Below are 24,056 nucleotides of genomic sequence, written 5' to 3' on the forward strand. Positions count from 1 at the left end.
ATGGTTTTGATCAATAGAGGGTTAGCACATTTATTGATGCTAAAATGGCATGAGAACGAGTATCTATGGTGTCTAAAATGAGCTCTGCCACTGATTTCCTTCATTTTGTAGGAATAACTTAGTGCAAATACTCATAACTTGGTTTTTCTGAGCATCAGGTAGAATCTACATTAACCTAGTGTCCTAGGGCATTTCTTAAATTAACTTCCATGAGGGTATTTAGGGTTGGCAGCTACTCTCAGTTCTTCTTTGTTCTCTTAATGAAGTGCGTTAATTTGATCCCTATTTAAATTTCTCCTCTACAATCTAAGTAACATCCTCCTAATTTCACAGCTTCTCCACTTGAATAATTGAAGGAAACACAATCACTTCTGGGAGGAGTTCATCAATTACCTCAGGTGGACTAGCTCTGTTAGTGCTGTGGGAGCAAGCTATATATGGGTTTGTGTCCAGGAATCAATTGCTATGGTACTCTTAGTCCCCTTAGGAGGCTCTGGAAAAAGCTTTCTTTTCCCAGGAGAAGACAGTGCCTTAACTTGGAAAAAAAATCTCTCAATCAAAGAAAAAAACAAACAAAAACATGAGCTGAACTCCCTAAAATGTCGTTCAACTCTAGCTAGTAAAGTGCAAAGGAAATAATATATGTAAAGTGCTTTGCAAAGCTCAAAGTGTTTTTTATGTGTTAGCTATTTTGTTATTAAAAAAGGTGTTGCCTAGTGAGCTCTATTAAGTGCATTTATGTATAGGTGATGAGAATAATAAGATTATGAATGATAGTTTACTGAAAAGTAGATATATTGAGCACAAAGAAAATTTTCCCTTTGATAGAAGTAATAGACATTAAAATAGGGTTTTACATAACAATCACAACTGTGAGCTAGGAACTAGTATCTTCCCACTTTTACAAATGAGGAAGCAGGCTCATAGAGGTCAAAAGACTTGCCCTGGGTCACATAGCTAAGTAAATATCTGAGGCAGGATTTGAACTTAGGTCTTCCTACCTCTAAATCTGGAACTCTGAACTGCCATAACTTCTAACTGCCTCAAACCACCTGGGTGATAGAAAAGTGTTGTTGTAGAGTTGTTTCGGTTGTGTCCAACTCTTCATGACCCCATTTATAGTTTTCTTGGCAAAGATGCTGGAGTGGTTTACCATTTCCTTCTCCTGTTCATTTTATAGATGAGGAACTGAGGCAAACAAGGTTAAGTGACTTGCCTAGGGTCACAAAGCTATTAAGTGTCTGAGGCCAGATTTGAATTCAGGAAGATAAATCTTCCTATGTAGGCTTGGTACACCTTCCACTGTTAGATCTAAATGCCCTGAAAGAAAAATATGGGCTTTTTTCCCCCAGCGCCTTGTATTCTTTTTTTTTTTTTTGGCAATTGGGGTTAAGTGACTTGCCCAGGGTCACACAGCTAGTAAATGTCAAGTGTTTGGTCTGAGGCTGTATTTGAACTCAGGTCCTCCTGATTTCAGGGCCAGTGCTCTATCCACTGTGCCACCTAGCTGCCCCTAAGACTTTGCATTCTTCATAACTATATATGCCAAGATAATCCTATTGGACCTAGTCAGAATCCAGTTATTTAGATTAAATCAAGTCAATCAACAAACATTTATTAAGAACTTATATGTGTCAGCAATGTGCTAAGCACAGACACTAAAAAGAGGGAAAAAAATAATGATTTTTTTTCATTTAAAGTCCCTACATCTAAGTGACTTGCAGTTTAATAGAGAAGACAACATGAAAACAACTATGTTCAAACAAGATGCATACAGGGTAAACTGGAGATAATCTCAAAAGGAAAGCACCAAGATTAAGGAAGACTGGGAAAAGTTTTTTTTTTTCAGAGCAATGATTAATTAGGATGGCCACATATTTAGTCTGTCTAATGTGGGTCCAGAGCTACTCTATTTTGAAAATCACTCTTTTTGTTCACATATAGATATCTATACTCTCCCATTAGTGCTTTCAATTCAAGTAACCCCAAAATAGGATGTGTCATGGTAACCTGATCTGAGAAACAATCTAGTTCCCCAATCCCCCATCATGTTATACAGAAATCTTTATTATTGTACCAGATCTGTCTTGAGCCCCAGCAATAGGGACTATGACCAATTAACTTTTGTCTCATCCCATATTCTGTTCCACAGTCCTTGAAACCTATACAAGTCTTGTGTACTTTTCAGTCTAGGAGTCTTTGCCTTGTCACACAAAGCCACCCTGCTTTTGAACTCAGTAAACTAATTTAAATCATATGTTTTTGGCCAATCTAGTGTTGTTCTTGGTCTCAACATCAACATTAGTTATGTACCAGATGTTCATAAATGCATCTGAACTTTGTTGCACTGCTCAGGAAGAATCTGATTGTGTTCCTGTATACATTCATAGCTCATAGTTCAATATTTTACTGCTTGTGTTTTCTTCAGCAGAATCTTGTGAGGTAGCGAGAGGATTCTGGGAAGATGGTGGAGTATGTTAGAAAATTCCAACATCTCAAGATTTTCCCCCACAAAAAAAGATAACATAACACCTTAGGACGAACAAAGTAAAATAAACAAAAATAGGGGCACAACAGAGGTCTTCCTGGGACAATTGGAGAAGATCAGAAGAAAAATTCTGGGATTTTTGGTCCCCTTGAAAAGTAAACACCTTCAGGTTAGGGTCCACGTTAACAACAAGCTGCAAGCTGCTTAAACCACAAGTGGCAAAATCTGGGGTTAGCTGGTTTGGGAGGCTGCCTAGGCCCCAGCCACAGGAACTTTTACCCCCAGGATAGTGAAGCGAGTTGGGGATCTGAGCCAGGAAGATTGAGGGAACCTCTGCTGACAAGGAATGCCAGACCCAGCTGTGCTATGGAGGGAAGAGATGAGAAGGATCCAGTACCTGCCCAGTGCAGAAGCAGTGGGGCAGAATGCCCTGGTTGTGGACATTTATAGTAGGCTGGAAGTATGGCTTTGGTTCCAGGCTAGCTGGGAGAACCGAAGAGCTGGGGCAAGAGGCACCATCCCTCATTCCCCAGGGCTAGAGGTAATTACAAAAATTAAACTATTACTACAAAAAAAAATACACAGGCAAAGAATCCAACCATAGAAAGTTATGATGGAAGTAGGGACTTTAAACAAAAAAAAACATTATTTTTTTTCCTCTTTCTATCGTCTGTGCTTAGCACATTGCTGACACATGGTAAGTGTTTAATACATATTTGTTGATTGACTTGTTTTAACCTAAATAACTGGATTCTGCCTAAATCCATCCAGTAGGATTATCTTGGCATATATAGCTATGAAGAGTACAAGGCTCTGGGGGACAAGGAAGCCTGTACTTTTCTTTCAGTGCATTGAGATGGCACAGTGGAAAGAGTATGAGATCTAGATCAGGAAGACTCATCTTTGGAGGAGGATGTTGAAGCAAAGAAACCCTCTTCTACCCCAAAGAACAGTGTCAAATGGTCACCTGTCCAAAAAAGAAGTTATAGAAGAATTTAAAAAAAAAGACTTCAAAAATGAATGAGAGAGATGGAGGAAAAACTAAAAAAAAAAGAGAAATCCAAGAAAACAAGATTATGAAAAGAAAGTCAACCAATTAGAAAAGGAGATCCTGAAACTTAAGGAAGAAAATGACACCATGTGGTGCAGTAGATAGAACATCAGGCCTGGGGTTAGAAAGACTTGAGTTCAAATCCAATCTCAGATACTTACTATGTGATTCTGAACAAGTCACTTAATCCCTTTTTTTTTTGCCTTAGTTTCCTCATCTGTAAAATGAGCTGGAGAAGGAAATGGCAAACCACTCCAGTGTCTTTGTCAAGAAAATCCAAATGAGGTCATGAAGAGTCAGACATGACTGAACAGCAACAGCAACAGCCACACAAGGATGTTCTATATTCAAACAATATAATAAATTGTGGTTTTCCCATAGTAAGTAGAATAGAAAAGGTTTCAGAATGATAACTTATGGAATGCCCTTATTAAAAATCGGCCTTGTTATTTTATGATTGGTACAATCCAGTGCAATCCAATAAACATTTATTAAATGCCTACTATGTGCCAAACCTTGTGTTAAGCTCTGGAGATACAATTAAGGAAAAGAAAGACAGTCCCTTCTCTCAAAGAGCTATTAAGCTAATGGGGGAAAACAACACACACACACACACACACGCACACACACACACACACACACACCACACACACACAACTGGAAAGGAGAGGGAACACCACAGAAATTCATTGCATGGGGACACATTGTTCAATGTAGTTGAAATCAGGAAGAGCTTTACTCTAACAAAAGAGAATTTTGGGAGGAGTTCACTATTCCATCCTCCAGCCCTCCAATCAGAGGGGAGAGGTGGCTGAGGGAGGTGGTTTCCAGGGCTTGTGATAGCTGCATAGTGATTAGATTAGAAATGATAAGTTTCTTCTGAGTGGGACATCTTGTTCTAGAGAGCTGGAACCGGGCAGAGCTGACCCTTCTCAGTCTTGCTGATGTTCTTTCTTCCCTCAGGTCAGCTGTACACTCATTGCAGTGTAATCTTCAGGTTGTCTTGCTTTTCCCCCAACACTCCCCTCTTTGTAACTTTTCAGTTCTAAAGCTACAACAAAAAATTCATATAGCCATTGCTGCTGAAAAGAGCCACTGAATACCCTGTAAATTTCTAAAGTGAAATTGTTCTTTATCCTGTGTGTTGTCTCTTCTTATTAGAAAGTAAACTCTTTGTGGGCAGATCTTACTTTGGAATTCATATCCCCCGGAGGTTAGCACAGTGGATCCTTGGAATAAGTGTATAGAAAGTTTTTAATAAATGCTGCCAACATCATTCATTCAAGGAAGAATCTTTTGAAGTAATTTTGTTTCTATGGTGTTTTCAAATCAGAGGCTGCTGATTGTAGTTGCTCCTCACTTCAACTAATATTCCAGCTGCAGGGAAAAGAACTTTTGCTCTGCACTCTGAAAACCTGAGTACCCATCTCATTCCTGATGCTTGCTGTCTGTGTGACTTTGGGCATTACTTACCGTCTTTTGATGTCACTTTTCCTTGTCAGAAAAAAAAAAAATTCCAGGTGGGGAGTACATCTGAGGTCCCTTTGAATTTTTTTTAAAAAAGTTTTAATCCTATTCTCATCCATTTACTATATTTGTTCTATTCCAAATCATTTTATTTCCATAAGGATTACTTCTTCCTATAGTTGATAGTCCCCTCCCTGATATCAGCTTACAGTTATTGTGTATATATTCTATTTTATTTTATCTGTGAAATAATGTATCTCTTGAGTAGAATGTAAACTCCTCTAGTGAAGATAGTATCACATTTATTGTTATAGCTCCAGTGCCTAGGTTTATTCCTGTTAAGTAGTAGGTGCTATACCCCTGGAAGCCATAAAAAGAGGGTGGTCCAAAAAGTCTAGTTGATCCCCATTCCCCATCTGTGGTGGCTCTAGCTATGGACATCCTACAATCTTTTCTGAGAATGGGGTCCCAAGGTTTTGACAAAGTCATTAGGTAGGCAATCTCCACCCGTTTCCTTCTCTCTGACAATATTGTTTTAACTCTGAGAGCATATTTTGCTCTACTGTCCCAAAAACAGGTCATGCCTCATACTTTTCCAGATGATACTGGGGCCAAATGGTGTTGCAAAAGGATACCAGACTTGTCTTTTTTAGTTCTTTAGAGAAACTAAATTTTTCCCAATTTTGGAAAAGACACCCCAAAGGCAAATCTTCAGGAATTGAAGAGGATTGACCCTTTGTGGGTGTGGGGACTGGAAGTCCCTCCCTTCTTACAAGAAGATTTAGGAATAAGACTTGGGAAATAGACAAAAAGGTCAAAAACCCAAAGAAGTAAGTTAAGTTTTCCCAAGTCCCAGGTGCTGAGAGAATTGAGAGGATTGAGCCTATAATTCCCTATGGAATTGGAAGGTCTGCCCATGTCCATTGTCTTGAATAGAACCACTGGACAGAGAGCTTGAGAGCTGCCTGACCTAATGGGACCTGAGAGATCAGACCCAAAAAGCACTTCCAAGCCAAGCCTTCTAGTTGCTTGGAAATCCACCCAATTGAAGGGTTAAAAAAAAAAAAAAAGAACAAAGAAAAGGGATTAGGGAAAGAGGGGAGGCTTACATACCTTCCAGTCCTGGCTGGTGAAAAGCTTGGTATAGGCAGTTTTTCCTGGTGCAGGGAACCATATGATGAGGTCTAGAGGTTATGGGTCCTGGAATCCCAAATCACAACACAAGGGTCCTGCCAGAAAAAATTCTACCCAAGACTTCTTTCAGCCAAAAACAAGGCTTATTGAAGATTCGCAATATTAGCTAGACTCTTAAGGAATCTGAGCCTGCACATATTAATGAAGACAAGATAGATATAGAGAAAGACTGTGGGAGGGATCCAGGAGTGGCCAAGTAGTCTATGAGGAAATATCTAGGAGTGGCCAAGTAGTCTATGAGGTAATGGAATTCCAGGGAAATGGAGCCTAGGTGGAACCAAGGGTGGGAAGTGGCCTGGGGCCATAGGGAGGCAAGACAATGGAGGGCCAGGCTAGGTAACTGGGGATTGGGTTTAGCCAAAACAAAAGGGCCAGGCTAGGTTGAGGATAACAGAATTAAGGGATTGAGTGTAGCCAAGACAAGGAATCATGGCCTCAGGGGAATGACAGAGATCTCCTTGATCAAGTGGAAGAATTCTAGGGTCCATAGACAAATGGAGCCCAAATTGGGACAAAGGTCTGACTTTGGGCCCATACCCCATCAGTTATAATGAGGATGGGATCTAGACCTCAAAAAGGAAAAACCCTGGACTTTCCCACCTGGCCAAATTGCTATAATTCCATACCCCACTATGGCCCCAGACCACTTCCCACCCTTAATTCTATCTAGGCTCCATTCTTCCTTGACCACCCCTGGAGTTCTATTAACTCATAGACTACTTGGCCCCTCCTAGATCCCCTCTATAATCTTTCTGTCTATAAGGTCCATCTTGTCTCCATCAAGATGCTCAGATTCTTAAAATCTAGCCACTGATCAGATTCTTATAATCTAGGCAATAACTTCCTAATGTTCAGACTCCTTAGGAGCCTGCCCAATATGATGGTTGTTCTAATAAACCTTGTCTTTGGCTGAAAGAAAGCTTGGGTCAAATTCTTTTGGACAAGAACCACGTGTTGTGATATTGGGGTCCCAGCACTCCTAAACACATCAGTTACTCTTGCTAAAGATCACAGCTCCTCTTCACCTTTTCATCTTATGTAATTTTTGTCCACTTTTTTTATCAGTCCTTCATAGTGACCCCATGCTCTAAAGACCTTTCTGTTGTTCAGTTAGCATTTGAGAATACCATGGTACATCTTCATCTATCTATTTTTCATTGTCAATGCAGGTTCAATATACTAACACATTTTTTAAAAAGTATTTGATACCAAAATTTTGGCAGCTACTAAGTAAAATAATAATAGAAAAAAGGAAAGTAATATATTTTGATAAGTAGTATGTGTTCTTTCAGCCATCGGTGGGGCTACATGGTCAAACAGTTTTGAATGGGATGTCCCAGTGAAGACTTCTCAGTGTAATTGAGGTAATGAGTTCAGAAGGTAGTGTGAGAAATGAACTCTCAGAAGTGCAGGTTCCTCAAAGGGTCAAATAATTCTTGATTACTACTTTCAAAATCCTCACCCACTCAGACCCTGTTTTTAAGCACTTAACAGAAAGAATAAGCCCTGCCCCACCCCCAATCTGAGTCTTTGTCCTTGGCTTTGAATTTCATGTTAGCCTCACCTCCCGATTAAGGGGATAGGAAGAAACTTTCAAGCTTAGCCACCCCCAGTTAAGGGGGTAAGGGATAGTGGTGGGTAGAGACTTGTTTTCATGGTGGACGGAGATTTGCTTTTATAAGGCTGCGCCTGTTAGGCAGTCTCTCTCTCTCTCTCTCTCTCTCCACGTGTGTTGGAGGAGCAGACAGCCATCTCGCGAGATCGTAATAAAGGTAACCTTTGCTGTCCACTTTGAGAAGTCTCTGAGTTTAATTTGGGTTGGGGTTGCTGTCCTGCGCAGTTTCAAACCAATTGGCACTGCTCTTGTGGCTTCTCTAGAAACTTCAAGCTGTTCCACCTGGAGCCCATTTTTCTGACCAGATGTCACCACTCCCTGAGCTTCCTCAGCCTTTGGCTATTTTGTAAAACAACTTAATCCTTCCTGTTGCTGCCCCCTCCTGAGCACTCCTCCCCATTAAAGTCTATTTAAACCCTGACTCTTCTCTTCCTGGGCACTCTAGTACTTCTGGTGCTATATATTGCAATTCTCTTGCCTCCATTAAAAACTCTTATTGTTGTGACTTTGGTAGTCTTCTTTATTTTAGGTTGACATAAGTAGAAGGCCTCATAATAATGGCTTGCATTTTATATTTCTATCAGATTATAAATCAAGTAAGCCTTAGCCATCTAATTCAATGAGGAAAAATATGTATTCTTTCATGTAAGTTAGAAAACTTACATGTTCATAACTTACAAAGTTATGAAAAATAAAATAACAAGTGACTATCATTAGAAAGAAAACTTCAGGAAAGCTTCTTTCAAATACTATCAAGAAAATGATTCATGGGGCATAGGTGATGAAGTACTGAACTCCATGTGCTGAACTCCATTTTGTTTTCTGACCTTCACCTTGTATGCCCTTCTTCAGGGAAGTAGGAGTTCCTGCCTTAGAAAACCCCCCAAGAAAGATACCTGCCCCAATCTTATTCCATGATCCTTATATGGTCCCTAAGGCAGGATTAACCAATGCTTGTTTGGCTTCTGTAACTTCCCGCTTACACAACCCCTGACTGGTTCCTCTGTTGCCTCTGCCTTTATAAATTCAAGCTTTGCCCCTGATCGGGGCTGCTAGATTTGGGTGTGCATACCCCTTGCAGTGGCACTAATAAATCCACATTTAAAATTATGTCTGGGTCTCACTCACTGATTTTTCTGTACAACAGTGACATTAGATAGGTGATATGAACAATCCTTGAGAGAGCTTATTTGAAAGCACAGTCTTTAGATACCATCATTGAGATTTGCCTCGGATTCCCAAATGGCAGTAACATATCATTGTCATTAAAAAAAAAATGTAGTAGATACATATACAATAAGGAATGACTATGAGCTCTTTGAGGAAAGGGAATTTTTTTTTTGCCCTTTCTTTGTGTTTCCAGTCTTCAGTACAGTGAAACTGGCATATAGTATCTACTTAATAAATGCTTATTGAGCAACTGGCTAAAAATATCAATACATGATTTTTTGTTGACATACTGTTCACTTATTGGTTTCTCATTATTGAATTTTTGAAGGTCTAATAAGAAAAAAAACCAGTTCATTCTCTAACTCTATAGGGATTCTAAAATGTTTTATGTGACTTATTACATTTGATTCATGTCCCAACAAACATATTATACATATGGAATCAATATTATTAAGATTTCATTTTATAGATAAGGATAGTCTTAGAAGGATTAAATTTCTTGCCATGCCAGGCCATGCATGTAGTATATGGACTCTGAGTCCGAATGCTTATTCTGTAGCATTATACTACTTGTACCTTGTCTGTTTTACTGAACGCAACATCTAACTCAGTGTCCTACATTAAATTTGTGTGATTCAAATATTCTGTTGGTATCTAGCATGTTCTGAGACTTGACATGCAACTTCATAAAGAGTTATCATTTGAATCTACTCTCTGAATAATCTCTTGAATTCAGGAGGCAGTAGCAGCTGAGTACTCCCCAAACTCAGGTCTGATACATCTGTTAGGGGCAGCCAAAGTTGCTATGATTGTCACTTCTCACCTCCTCCCCCACCCAGAAACTCCACCTTATTTTGAATAGGAAACTTGGCCTAAGGCTCCTGGAGTTGATAGGGTAAGAGCTTCTAAAAGGTATCAGCTATCACTTAATTTGCTCATAAAGGTGCTACTTTCTGGAAAGGTAGAACAGACCCCAGGCACAGAAGTAAAATAAGCTTCTTAAGAGGTCTCATCATAAAAGTTGAAGTTTTCCTCAAAATATTCCTTCCTTTGGAAGGAAACTTTTAGCATTTCACATGCTCAGCTGCCTCAAGGACATTTTCCTTACAAAAATCCAGATGGCCAAACATCAGAGGTAACTCTGCACCTGCAAAATGACTACATTTATAAGCACTCCATTTATTATGCAGGTCACTTTAAAACTTTTGATTTATTTATGGAGGTGTTTATGTGGTACCTGAATATTATGCATACATATTTCATATTGTTTATATGGCATAACCAGCATTGTCATTGCTTAAAGTTTATATGGGGAAGGGGACATTTTAAGTGGTCTAATTCAGGTTTTTAAAATAGAGAATTGATAGTTCAAGGAAAAGGAATCAACACATATTCCATAATGGTACTGATTTAAATCCAATAAAATAAAATGGCAGAAGACAAAACAACATAACAGAGAATCAAAGATTTGAAGCTAGAGGGGAAATCATTTCATCCAACTCTCATTTTAAAATGCAGAAACTATGGTCCAGATATTTGAAGTGACTTACCAAGAAAATTCATACAAGGGCTTCTATTTTCTGCCTCTGTCTTTGTACTGGCTGCACCTTATGCCTGGGATGTTCTTCCTCTTCTTTTGTGTCTCTGAGAACACACGCATATACACGCATATACAAGCACACACACACTCATACATAAATATATATATATATATAATATACATATATATATAAAATGTATATATTTGTGTGTATATGTTTGCGTAAATGTATATATATTATATATGTGTTGTGTGTATGTGTGTGTGTATAATATACATACACACATGACATATACACACATACATAGATTTCTACCAGCTGGACTATAAACTCTATGAATTGTCAGTTTTGTGTTTGTTGCCCAATTATTGACAATTGTCAGACAATTGTCTGTTTTGTGTTTGTATTCTCAGCACCTATCAAGTTTCTGGCACATAGTAGGCACTTAATAAATGCTGATTAATTAATTACCTAACATGACAAAGGTTATAACTAATAGAGGGAGGATTTAGATTTAGGTCCTCTGCTGGCAAATTAAATAACCCTTTCATTATACCAAGTTTGTGCTATGAAATATATGTTGTACCAAGTGGGATTGCGGATTATACAAGTATCCAGCATGACAGCATATTGTAAATGAATATTGGAATTAGATCAACATGAGCTCAGATCCTGCCTCCAAACTAAAGTAGAGGGGAACATATGTGGATGTGTTGATAAATGTTTAATAGGCTCTCAAATTTGTTTTTCACAGGGCATACTAAATTTGATCTGTATCATTAACTTTTTCTCCATCACTTTCTTGTCTAGAAATCAACAAAACAATAAACTATGCCCTGATTTTTAGTATTTGCTGACTTCCAAAGTGTAAATTCTTATATTGAAAATTTAACAATTGGCTCTTAAGAGAAAGTCTGAGTTGACTGGCTGCAGCTTGTATGTGAGTAAGCTTCTTTAAGATATTTTCCACATTCATAAAATGGATAGATGATATATGTAATATCAACTAACAGAGTTCTTATGAGGAATAAACAAAATAATAAACATGATCAACTTTGTAAAACTATGGAAGTGGCAGCTATAATTATTACTAGCATTGTGACCATAGACAAATCACCTAATCACTATGAGCCTCAGTCTCCTAGTCTGTAAAATGGAGTTAATAATACTCATATTACAAAGCTTATCAGACTGTTATGCTCAAAATTCTTTAGATAACCTTAATATGCTATAGAGATGTGAGTTATTGCCCAGGTAAGCGGATTTCGAGGTCAAAACATAACTGGTATGAATGGTAACTCTGCCAGTGAGTAAGCTTGGGGAATCCATCTCGCCTTTTTGGACCATGGTTTCATCATCTGCACAAATGAAGGAGTTAGACTAGAGAATCTCGATGCTTTCTTTCAGTCATCTATATGTATTATTTTAGGAACTCTGCTGGTATTACACACTGCATTATAAGTGAAAGCCAGCAAAATGGAAAGCCTCCTGGGTCATGTGTAAAAGAACTTGTGATACATTGAGTCTGCTTTGAAAACTCCCATATCTTCTTATCTATCAATCAATCAACAAACATACATTAAATGCCCAATATATTTATGGCACTTGATAATCACTCAGAATATAAAGACAAAAGTGAAAATCCCTACCCTCAAGGAGCTTATATTTTAACAGGAGAGACAGCATACACATATGTAAACATACACATATGTGTGTATGTGTGTGTACACATACACATACAAAATAAATTCAAAGTACTTTCACAGAGGATTATACTAACCCCTGAAGGGACATTGAGCTGAAAGGGGATCAGGAAAGGTACTTATAGAGAGAGAAGATTGTGGTTGAGTACTTATTCAAGAATCTGGAGCAGTTTTGAGCGAAGTCTTGAAGAAAACCAAGGATTTCGATTGGTAGAGATGAGGATATTCATTCTTGGCATGAGAAGTTTGAAGAAGTGTTATCTGAGATACTCAAGATGAGAAAGAAGATAAATCAAGCAATGTTCTTATATTTCTCCATTGTCAATATCTGACCTTTGGGGTATGAGCTCACTAGATTAGCCCTTGAAGATGGAGGATTGAAATATATGAACATTTACCCAGATATACTTGAAAGAACAACTTCCTCCCTGCTCCCCATTAAATAAACACAATGAAAGTTAAAAAAATAAATTCAAGGAAAAAGGCAAAGTCCCTAGTAGATATCAAGGAACATGGGACTCACTGAGTTTGTTTTATCCCACATGGTTGATAATTTAGTTTTTACATTGCTGATGTAGAGAGTTTATCAAGTGAATTCCCTGATCAAATTGATGAGATTACAGGATTGTGAATATCTTGAACTTTTTATTGCATTTCCCAATAAAAGATGTGAGTATGTCCATTTGACCATTTTCAACTTAGTGCAGATGACTTGGTGATTAATTAGTTGTGGGTTGTCTGGGTCGGCTTCAAATTTCTGTTATATAATCTCATCTGGGCCCTCACTGCAGCAAGGTAATCTTTTTACACTTGGTAAATGAATCATTACCCCAATCTCCATAGCAACTATTTCAAAACTTTTCTCTTTTTTTTATCAAACTTTTCATGGTATTCCCCCAATCACCTCCTTAGCTGAGAACCTTGCCTCATACTTCACAGAAAAAAAAAAAGTCGACACATCAAAAAGCAAAAACAAAAAACAAACTTCATTTCTGCCTCTTGGCATCTCTGTCTTCCTTCAAGTCTCAGATGAAATCCTACCTTTTGCAAGAGTTATTTCCTGCCTTCTCTTACCCTACAACCTTTGTTAGTAACTTTCTTTAGAGATTACCTCCAAATTACATATAGCTTACAGACATATCTTATATAATGAGAACATAGCAAAGACAGACTCTCTAAAAAGCTCACATCCATCCCATACCTCCAGCTATGTCCTTCTTGGTACAAAGCTCACATCCCTCTAGAGATCTAGCTGTTTCTCTTACTTGTAACAGAACTACCTGCTAAATTCTACTTTTTCAGAGGTAACATCCAAACCTGAGGGGAGTAGGAAGGTTTACTAAGGGCAAGGAATATGGCTTAGCTTTATTTTTTTTTTAAATCTCTAGAAACAAGCATAGTGACTGGCACATAGTAAACACTTAATGAAATACTTCTTGTTGTGTCACAGTGTTGTGAACTAAACTGTTATGGAAAAATCTCTCCTTTATGTCAATACAATAAAGAAAACGGAGTAGGGATAGATGGCAAACTGGTCAGATATAGCAATATTCTTTTTTTTTTCTATTTTCCTATTGTTTTTGGTATTCAGAGAGAGAAGCAGAGGCAAGAGTAGATTTGGGCCATAGGGAAAGATTGACTTTTGGAATCACTCTTTTCTGCTTTGGGGTAGAGGGACATGAGATATGTACGGTCAGAAATAGAATATAGTCAGAAAAGATAATCCCCGATCATAAGTTTCTGGATTTTAAGTGTCTGAATCTGATCCTGGGGGAGCAGTGGCAGAGCCAAACATGCTGTCAGTTGTATGCCATAGGCATGTAAACCGAACAGTGTGATCTGTGTTGAGAGTTCCTTAACCCAGTCTCCTCAAACAGTATGGTTTCTAGGCTATACAGCACAGAATCCTGACATCTATAAAGAATAGAAGGATTTGCTGAGAAACACAACTCTTGGGGTTACTGTTCTAACATCCTCATATCGTAAAGTTCTGCAAGCCCACTTAGAGAATAAGAAATACCTATGCAGAATACATACCAGAATCCAGCTTCTAAGCCAGAGGAAGAAGGCCTTCCTGGACAATGTCAATCTCAGGCTTGCCTCTTTAGCAGCCCCAAGTTTGAGAGTTCTGGAATCTTTTCTTCGAGGCAGAGAAGGGAAGTTGTTGGACAGAGTTATCCATCCAGAAAAAGAAAATGATCAAATTTATGAATAATCCTGGAGCTAGAAGAACAAGGAACTAGTGAAAAGGCATAGTAATTAAAGAACCAGACTTTGTTCCCTAATACCACCGATTAAGTCTTGGAACTGCATGTGTGTGTGTCTGTGTGTGTGTGTATGTGTGTGTTGTTCCAATATTTCAATCAATCCTGAATATGTTTTTATTCTGAGGGAATCTAAGGGTAGCAGCAAAAAGATGATGTTTATATACTCTTCAGGAGGTAAAAGTATAAAAATCAGAAAGATTACTTATCTAAGAAATCCAAATTCATTTTCTTTCTAAGGAGAATCCAAACCATAAAATGGTACTATAAATCTGGAAGACCAAAAAGGGAAAATAATTGCTTTGATAGTTTGAGTTACTGTGAATCCTTTATGTATTTTCTGCATTTTCTGTGGGGTGGAATAAAGGCCATCCAGTACATGATGAAAATGTTGTTACCTGAGAGCTCCTATTTGATCTGGGGAGCCTTTTGCCCATATATGAGGAAAGCAAAAATGTGCTTTTTGAAATATCCCTGAGGCTCCTATGGGCCATTTGGGGGAGCTTATAGTAATGAGTAGCATAGAGATTGGCTGTGATTTATAAAAGACAAAGGGTTGAATGCTGACAATGGGATACACTAGTCTGGGGAAGGCTATTGAAAGAAAATATATTTCATGAAAAGTATCCTTATCTATGAGCTAAAATCTGTTAACTCAGGAGTTTTTGCATTGTTCTCAAATCTGATAAATGTGCTTAAAGAAAGAACTTCTCTCTAATGAGTCATAGTCATTTCTGTTTAATGTTATTTCTTTTGATTGTCCTGGTTTTGAATGGGGGTATATATCTGAAAGAAGTGATGTGATTCACTGATGTGAATGTCTTTTCATTTAAATAATCTTCCTGTTGATTTGTACCAAGAACAACTATTTAGTACATGCTTGTTAGCTATTTGATTTGGCTGATACTTTTTATTTATTTTGTTCTAAAATGTTTTATGTGGGTAAGGACTTATTCTCTTCTTTCTCCTTTCTCTCCCCTCTTCCTTTTCTCTCTCACTCCTTCCTTCCTTCCTTCCTTCCTTCCTTCCTTCCTTCTTCCCTCCCTAATTAAAAACTCTGTAACATAATATATTCTGGGGAGTACTGGGAGATAAAATTGGTGAAGTACTTTAGGGATAGGCAACAGAAGGAAGAAGAATTTAGATTTCTATGCCATATGTATTGAAGTCATATTTTGTGAATTATTGTGTTTATCAATGCCATATGATATTAAGATAATATTTTTGACCGTAATTTTTTTTTGAGAAGTAGGTATTTCTGCTTATAACAGAAAGACCTGGATTACTACAATAAAACCTGAATTTGGAGATAAAACAATTAAAAATAAGTAACAAGCATTTATATAGTACTTTAAGGTTTGCAAAACACTTTAGGTATGTAAGTTTTTGATAGATACAACAATCCTTTGAGGTAAGTGTTCTTGTTACCTTCATCTTACACATGAGGAAACTGAAGGTGAAAGTTTAGGGGACTTGATCAAGGTCACACAGCTAGGAAGCATCTGAAGCAGAACTTAAACTCAGATCTTCCTGACTGGTAGTCCAACATTCTATCTACTATGCCATCTAGCTGTCTCTAATATCTCTTTCTGAAACACAGAACATAATAATTGCAGATGTTCATAATCTCTATTATATTACTATATTATTACTATATTATATTACTATAATATAGTGTTTTATGTTAATAATACAATATTATAAAATAACTTATTAATTATAACATTTGGAGCTGAGATTCAGAAGCAATCTGGCGGTGAAAACTGTAAGAAAAAGTGTAGCACATATCCCTCTGCTGGAACCTCTCAGCAAGTGGTTCACCTCATCCTATAGAAGCTGAATGTTTGAATCATCTTTTAGGACAGCTTCCACCAATTCACTTAAAAATATGTGCATATATATATATATATATATATATATATATATATATATGTACATATATTTACAGTACCTACATTTCCCCATAAATCTCTCCTCCTCTACCCAGAGAGCCATTCTTTATTCAACAATTCATTTTTAAGTTGGCAATGAGTGTGGGAGGATGTGAAATGAGAGACTGTGGTTTCTGTGTCAAATACAGCAGCAAGAAGGTAACCAAGAAACAAGTAACCAAGGGCAAACATGTACCTTTGGATAATTTTTTTTCTTACATTTCCTAAATATTCCCTTTCCTGTAAACATATTTCTGTCTCTGTCTCCATTGGTCCATTTCTTTGTCTTTTGCTTTCTAAAATTTTAACACTCTTTTTGTCTTTGTCTGTCTCTATCTCCATGTTTCAATGTATAAATATCCAAGCCCTAAGCTACTGTATTCACAAATTTATTAGGAAAAATGTAGAAGAATAGTGAAACAATTTAATATAGGATTTGGATTTTTACGTATAGTGAATTTTTCACTCTGTATCTCATAATGAAAGTTTGACAAAGAATAGTAGTGGTATTAAATACCCTTTGCCTTGGGAAAGATTTCCTCAGCCAAAAAACCATATCAATCAGTCTCAGTCAGGTCTTCTAAACCAACTGTACAATGAAAAGATAGAAAGCTTTTTAGTTTGAACATTAGTATTTGGTCTGTGACAAGCATGCCATTTCCATCTACTATATCACATTTTAAAGCCCAGGTGTGATTAGAAGATAAAGCTTGAAACCAGATACATTTCAAGGGTCTGATCCAGGCCTAACCTCAAATTATCTTCTCTTACCTCTCTCATGAGTTGGAATTGGAAAGATTTCCATTTAAGCACTGTCAGGACACTCACCTAATTGGGAAGAGTGATTAATGATGACAATGAAAGACCTAGGGGAATTTAGGAGATGGAGTTGTGTTAAAGAAGCTGTCACCTCAAGGCTTCCAAACTCTAACAACATGACAAATAAGTGGTGAGATATTTGTATCCCTCAGTTTGCCAGTGCAGCAGCACAAAGCGATCACAAACATTGATCCAAACAGAAATCAGTTTCTTCTTTAAAAGTGGTCAACTCATTATGCTTGCACATGACTCAATAAGTCATAAAGAACATTCAGTGGATCTGAAAAAAAATTTAAACAAAGTTTGCAAATTAAGTTTGTACAGTTCCTTAATGTTTAAGAAAATATGCCCAACCAAAGCCATAACAAGCACTAAATGAAAGAGATTTTTCCCTAGAATACCATCATCTTACTTGTATCTTATTTTCTTCCCTAGATGATTTCCCTCCTTATGCCTTTCCTTAGAATTTTCCACCAGCTTTCAACAATTTTTAATGTTGATATCCTTTCATTGTTCATGTTTACATTAAGCACCAAATAATGCCCAAGGTTATCTTTCTCTATATTTTCTAAGTGGATCTCATCTTGGTTTAATACCATGATTTCAACTCCTAATATTCTGTAACTAGCTTAAACATAGAAAATTATGTTCTTTCTTTTTTGATATTTGAATTTTCAGTGATAAGCACAGTGCCTTCAACATATTAAGTACTTTAAAAAATTGGAAGATCATATTCTGGAAGGCTATGGAGCTTGTATTTCAACCAAGAATCAGCTACCCAGCAAAATTGAGAATAATCTTTCAGGGGAAAAGATGGACATTCAATGATATAGGGGACTTTCAATCATTTTTGATTAAAAAAAACACAGAATTGAACAGAAAATTTGATCTTCAAAAACAAAACTCAAGAGAAGCATAAAAAGATAAACGGGAAAGGAAAAAATGCTATTTAATAAAGTTAAACAGTTTAGCTTCTTACACGGGAAGATGATACTTGTAACTCTTGAAAACTTTATCTTTATTATGACATTTAGATGGAGTATACATTGACAAAGGGTGTGGGGAATAAGTTGAATTTGATGTGATGACAAAATAATTAATTAATTAAGGGGTAAAAAGATTGTACTGGGAGAAGAGGAAAGGGCAAAGTTGAATAGGATAAATTACATTACAGGAAGAGGCACAAAGACCTATTACAATAGAGGGAAAGAAAGGAAGTGGGTGAGTATTGTTTGAACCTTTTTCTTATCAGATTTGGTTCAAAGAGGCAATAACATACACATTCAATTGGGTATAGAAACCTACCAAACTCTATAGGGAAGTAAGAGGAAAAAAGGGAAAGAAGAGGGAGGGGGGTAGATAGAAGGCAGGGAATAAAGGAGGGAAGAAGTAATAAGGGAAAGGGGAAAGAAAAGGAAGGGGGATTATAGAAAAGAGGGAGATTTAAGGGAAAGAGCAGTCAGAAGCAAAACTGCTGCAGAAGGAAAGGGTAAAAGGAAAGAGAAAAGCATAAGGGGGGGAAATAGGATGGAGAGAAAGACACAGTAATCATAATGAAGGAATGAGATGAACTCTCCATAAAACAGAAGCAGACAGGAGAGTGGATTAAAAATCAAATCCTGCAATATGCTGTTTACAAGAAACACATATGAAGCAGAGAGACACACATAGAGTAAAGGTAAAAGGCTGGAGCAGAATATATTATGTTTCAGCTGAAGTTAAAAAAAAAGCAGGGTAGCAATGCTGATCTCAGACAAGCAAAAGCAAGAATAGCTCTAATTTAGAAGAGATAAAGAAGGAAACTGCATCTTGCTAAAAGGTACCATAGACAAGGAAGTAATATCAATACTAAATATATATGCACCAAGTGGTATAACATCTAAATTCTTAGAGGATAAGTTAAAGGAGTTACAGAAATAGACAGCAAAATGATACTAGTATTGGCCCTCAACCTTCCTCTCTCAGGACTAGATAAATCTAACCACAAAATAAACAAGAAAGAAGTTAAGGAGGTGAATAGAATTTTGTAAAAGTTAGATATGGTAGACCTTTGGGGAAAACTGAATGGGGATAGAAAGGAATATACCTTTTTCTCAGTGGTATGTGGCAGCTACACAAAAATTGACCATGTACTAGGACATAAAAACCTCACAATTACATGTAATAAAGGGCCATGGAAAGGTAATTAAAAATTAATTAGAAATTAAATAATCTAATCCTAAAGAATAAGTGGGTCAAACAACAAATTATGGAAACAATAATTCCATCCAGTAGAAAGACAATAATGAGACAAAATACCAAAACTTATGGGATGCAGCCAAAGCAGTTCTTAGGGGAAATTTTATATCTTTAAATGTTTCTGTCAATAAAATAGAGAAAGAGGAGATCAATGAATTGGCCATTGAAATGGAAATTGGAAATTCCCCTTTAAATTAATAAGATCACTCAAATAAATAGGTTCAGTTCAAATCTCGGTCATGACCGTTCCATATCTCCTGAGTGTTCTTGGCCTAGCATTCCAGGAACTAGCCATTCCTAGGTCACGTTGACATGGAGGGTTGGCTCCTCTCCTTGTGAGATGTGATGTTATTAAAAAACAAAATACCAAGCCTCAGGTGGATGGGAGCGTGGCTAAGGTCAGATGTGTATTGGACAAACCATGAATAGCGCATGCATCAAAAAGGGCTTCTTGGCCCCAAGCCTTCTTTGTTTAGAACAATATAAAAACACTGCGTCCTGTAAGCCCGCTGAGCCTCACCCGCGGGAAGGACGCTTCGCCCGGGAAAATCTTTACACAATTCAAGTTTGTACGGGCTGCAACGGGGCTCCCAGCCGTTGATTGACTTTGGAGGTTCCCTTGAATTGGTGATGTATTCTCTTCCATTACCGACTCTCTTGATCGGTGCTATATTATTGATTGTTCTTATTATTTATGCTTTCTACGCAAATTCAAACTATCTGTGCTTTGCTTCTTCTAAATAAATTATCTATTTCTTATTATTTTCTGGTGCATTGGAAAGTGTCATTTATAGGAGCGAATCCGAACCTCACTAAATCATATTAATACAGCCATGCAACTAAAAAGTTAGGGAAAAAAAACAAATTAAAAATCCCCAATGAAATACCAAATTAGAAATTTTGAAAACCAGAGGAGAGATTAATAAAATTGAAATTAAGAAAACTACTGAACTAATACATAAAATTAGGAGCTGGTTTTATGAAAACAAAAACAACAACAACAAAATAGATAATCCTTAGTTAATTTGATTAAAAAAAGAAAGAAAAACAAATTACCAGTATCGAAAATGAAAAAAATGAATTCATCACCAAAGAAGAGGAAATTAAAAGAATAATTAGGTGCTATTTTGCCCAACTCTATGCCAATAAATTTGACAATTTAAGTGAAATGGATGAATTTTTACAAAAAATATAAATTACCCAGATAAACAGGAGAGGAAATAAAATACTTAAATAACCTCATTTCAGAAAAAAGAAATTGAACAAGCCATAAATGAATTCCCTAAGAAAAAAAATCTCCTGGGCCAAATGCATTTACAAGTGAATTCTACCAAACATTTAAAAAATAATTAATTCCAATAAAGTATTTGGGTTTTGCCACCATAACCACCACAAAGTTCTTCTCATCAATTTTTTTATTCTTTGAGAACAGTATCATTGTTGAGGATTTTGCTTGCATAAATTAATTTTTGACCTGCTACTGGAAAGGCATCTTTCCCCTTTTCAGATTCAATCTTTTCTTTCAGTGCCTTTATCATCTCCTCAGGGTTGATGTGGATTTTGAAAGTCTGTTGCTGGAGAGTCTTCGGAGTGATCTGCAGGGTATCGCTGCTCCCCCATGCTAGGTCAGCCTCTCTGGCCAGCTGGGAGGTTAGGTAGAGGTGGTTGGTGGGGTTGGCCACATTCATCCTGCAAGTGGCCTCTCCTCTGGGCCTGGGCTTGAGCCACCTCTTCTCCGCTGTCACTGTCCCCAGAGTGATCGGCTTCAATGGTCTTTTCCCCAAAGCACGGGGCCAGTGGAGAGACCTTTCTCAGAAGCTGTGGGCAAATCTGAGAGGCAGTGAGTGAATCCACTAGTTTGTCAGGGCCTGGTTGCCACCATCATGACTCGCTTGGACCATCTTCTCATTTCTAAATATATAAAGAACTGAGTCAAATTTATAAAAATACAAGACATTCTTCAATTGATAAAGGGTCAGAGGATATGAATAGGCAGTTTTTAGATGATGAAAATAAAGCTATGCATACAGTCATATGAAAAAAAATGCTCTAAATCACTATTGATTAGAGAAATGCAAATTAAAACAGCTCTGAGGTACCACATCACACCTTTCAGATTGGCAAACAAGACAAAACAGAAAAATGATAAATGTTGGAGAAGATGTGGGAAAATTGGAACACTAATGCCTTGTTAGTGGAGTTGTGAACTGATCCATCCATTCTGCAAGGCAATTTGGAGCTATACACAAAGACTTATAAAGCCGTCTTTATCCTTTGATCCAGCAATACCACCACTCCGTCTCTATCCCAAAGAGATTATAAAAAAAGGGAAAAGGACCCACACGTACAAAAATATTTATAACAGCTCTTTTTGTGGTGGCCAAGAATTGGAAATTCAGGGGATGTCTATCAATTGGGGAATGGCCAAACAAGTTGTAGTATATGAATGTAATGGATACTGTTCCACAAGAAATGGTGAGCAGGCAGATTTTAGAAAAAAAAACAAAAACAAAAACCTGTAAAGACTTTCAAGAACTGATGCTGAGTGAATTGAGCAGATCCAGGAAAACACTGTACACAGTAAAAATAACATTATGTAATGACCCATATTGATCGACTTTGTTAGACTCAGCCCTTCTATGAAATCCATTGTTTTAAGATAATTCCAAAAGACTCTTGACAGAAAATGCTATACATATCCAGAGATAGAACTATGGAATCTGAATGCAGATTGAAGCATACTACTTTCTTTTTTTTTCTTTTTTCTTTTTTTGTGGTTTTTCCCTTTTGTTCTGATTCTTCTTTCACAATGTGACTAATGTGGAAATATGTTTAATATTATTATACGTGAATAGTATACATAAAAATGTAATTTGGTTCATATATAATGATTCATTCTTAATAACCTAAATCATCAACTTACTGAGTCTACTATAATTTATATTACATAAACACACCATGCCCCTCACTGATACAGGGCAATCCTTTTATACCTCTCTAAGTCTCTATCCTACTCTTCCAAATGGTTTTATCCTTCCTCAGACCTCCCATGGTTCTTTCTCCCCCAATCCTCTCAGCTGAGAAACTTTCCTCATGTTTTACTAAAAAAAACAATTGAAGCCATTCATCCAGAGCTCATTTTTCCCTCTGTCCTTCTATTTCACATCACCCAGATGCATTCTGCCACTATTTCCTCTCTCACTCCTACCTCTTATTAAGAGGTGGCCCTTCTTGCCACATGAAACCCTTCTACATACACAAATGATCCCATTCCAACCCCTCTTCTACAGCAGGTGGCCTCTTCTTTCATTCCCATTTTTCCACTAAATTCCAAGCTTTTTCTATCTACTGGGTGCTCCTCTATTTCCATGTTTCCTATATTTTCAAAATCCCTCACTTGAGCCAAATCCCTCCTTCTACAGTAAGCTTTTCTCCAGCCCTCTCAATTCCAGGACTTTCCATCTCTATGTATCCTGTATATATTTTCCATGTACATAGTGGTTTGCATATTGTCTTCCTTATTGGATTGTTGGCTCTCTGAGGGCAGGAATTGTATTTTTTCCCCCTTTCTTTGTATCCTTCCTGCTTGGCATAGTGCCTAGAACATTGTAAGTGATTAATAAATATTAAATGACTAAATGGCTGAACCTGATCCAGCCAACCCTGTTAGCAATAGCATACTATTTCTTCTGCTTTTTGTGGATAAACTCCTTGAAAATGTCATCTACAATATCTGCCTCTAATTTGTTCTTCTCACTTTCATATTTACTTTATACATTCTGGCTTCTGACCTGATCATTCACCTTAAACTATTCTCTCCAAAATTACTAGTGACTTCTCAATTGCCAAATCTGGTTGTCTTTTCTCAGTCCTTATCCTTCTTGATTTCTCTGAACTCTTTGACACTATCACCCTTTTCTCCTTGATCATCTCTTTTGTCTCTTTTTTGACATTGTTCTCTCCTGATTCTCTTCCTATCTGTCTAACTGTTCTCAGTACCCTTTGCTGCATCTTCATCCAGGTTACTCCCATTAAAGTTAGATGTCCATGAATTTTTCTGCTCATCTTTTTCCTCATATGAGTGTTTGCCTCTACTTGGTCCAGATCCCTGGCATTCTATTACCTCACAGTCCAAGCAGACTACTTGGCCACTCCTAGATCTCTCCCACAGTCTTTCTGTACATAAAGTCCATCTTGTCTCCATGAAGATGCTCAGATTCTTATAATATAGCCAACTACCCAGATTCTTCAAATCTAGCCACTGCTCAGATTCCTTAAGAGTCTGGCCAATATGACAAATGTTCTGATAAACCTTATCTTTGGCTGAAAGAAGGCAGGACCCTTGTATTGTGATATTGAGGTTTCAGCACCCCTAAACCCCTAGACCTCAACACTAGAAGTCATTCTTAAATCCTCTTTCTCTATACCCCCTCCTCTATTACTAAATCCTGTTAATTTTATCTTGTAACATTTCTCACATAAGCTTCTAATACTGTCACTCGTCCTCATCATCTCATGCCTTGTCTAGTGAAATAGATTGCTGGTCAGTCCCCTTACTACAAGTCTTTTCACATA

The sequence above is a fragment of the Phascolarctos cinereus genome, unplaced genomic scaffold (genome assembly GCF_003287225.1).
Source record: "Phascolarctos cinereus isolate Bilbo 61053 unplaced genomic scaffold, phaCin_HiC Scaffold_4;HRSCAF=312, whole genome shotgun sequence".
In the NCBI taxonomy this organism is placed as follows: Eukaryota; Metazoa; Chordata; class Mammalia; order Diprotodontia; family Phascolarctidae; genus Phascolarctos; species Phascolarctos cinereus.